We start from the raw sequence: 1,232 nt of genomic DNA, 5'->3' as shown, positions 1-1,232 counted from the left end.
AATTGTCTCAGATCGACCGGGAAAAAACATTTTCTTATAGAATGTGCCCTGTAGAATCCATAATTTCAAACAGTTCCAAGATTGGGCTACTAGTTCAAAAGTTACAGCCCTTTGAATTTTTTTTCGAAATTTGTTTTTTGTCCATAACTTTTTATTGAGAGGTCTAATCGAAAACGTACGAATTATTTTGGATTCTACGCACCAAAATTAATAAGAAAAAGTGCTTTCCCGAGAAATTTTGGTGTAGTCGATTTTTAATAAAAAAGGAAAGTTATACACTGCCTTTTTTGAGGCCCGCAAAAAAAATTGTCTCAGATCGACCCGGAAAAAAAATTTACTTATAGAATGTGGCCTGTAGAATCCATTATTTCAAACAGTTCCCAAGATTGGGCTACTAGTTCAAAAGTTACAGCCCTTTGAATTTTTTTTCGAAATTGGTTTCTAGTCTATAACTTTTGATTGAGAAGTCTGATCGAAAAAGGACGAATTGATTTGGATTCTACGCACCCAAATTAATAAGAAAAAGTGTTTTCCCGATAAATTTTGGTTTAGTCAATTTTTGGTAAAAAAGGAAGGTTATACACTGCCTTTTTTGAGCCCCGAAAAAAAATTGTCACAGATCGACCCGGAAAAAAAATTTCTTATAGGATGTGGCCTGTAGAATCCATAATTTCAAACAGTTCCAAGATTGGGCTACTAGTTCAAAAGTTACAGCCCTTTGAATTTTTTTCGAAATTGGTTTCTAGTCTATAACTTTTGATTGAGAAGTCTGATCGAAAAAGTACGAATTGTTTTGGATTCTACGCACCAAAATTAATAGAAAAAGTGTTTTCCCGAGAAATTTTGGTGCAGTCGATTTTTGGTAAAAAATGAAGGTTATACACTGCCTTTTTTTGAGCCCCGGAAAAAAAATTGTCTCAGATCGACCCGGAGAAACAATTTTCTTATAGAATGTGGCCTGAAGAATCCATAATTTCAAACAGTTTCAAGTTTGGGCTACTAGTTCAAAAGTTACAGCCCATTGAGTTTTCTTTCGAAATTTGTTTCTAGTCGATAACTTTTAATGGAGAAGTCTGATCGAAAAAGTACGAATTGTTTTGGATTCTACGCACCAAAATTAATAAGAAAAAGTGTTTTCCCGAGAAATTTTGGTGCAGTCGATTTTTGGTATAAAAGGAAGGTTGTACACTGCCTTTTTTTGAGGCACGAAAAAATAATTGTCTCAGATCGAC

Source organism: Photinus pyralis, unplaced genomic scaffold, assembly GCF_008802855.1.
Source record: "Photinus pyralis isolate 1611_PpyrPB1 unplaced genomic scaffold, Ppyr1.3 Ppyr1.4_LG9, whole genome shotgun sequence".
Classification (NCBI taxonomy): Eukaryota; Metazoa; Arthropoda; class Insecta; order Coleoptera; family Lampyridae; genus Photinus; species Photinus pyralis.
Note: the sequence above shows the minus strand (reverse complement) of the source record.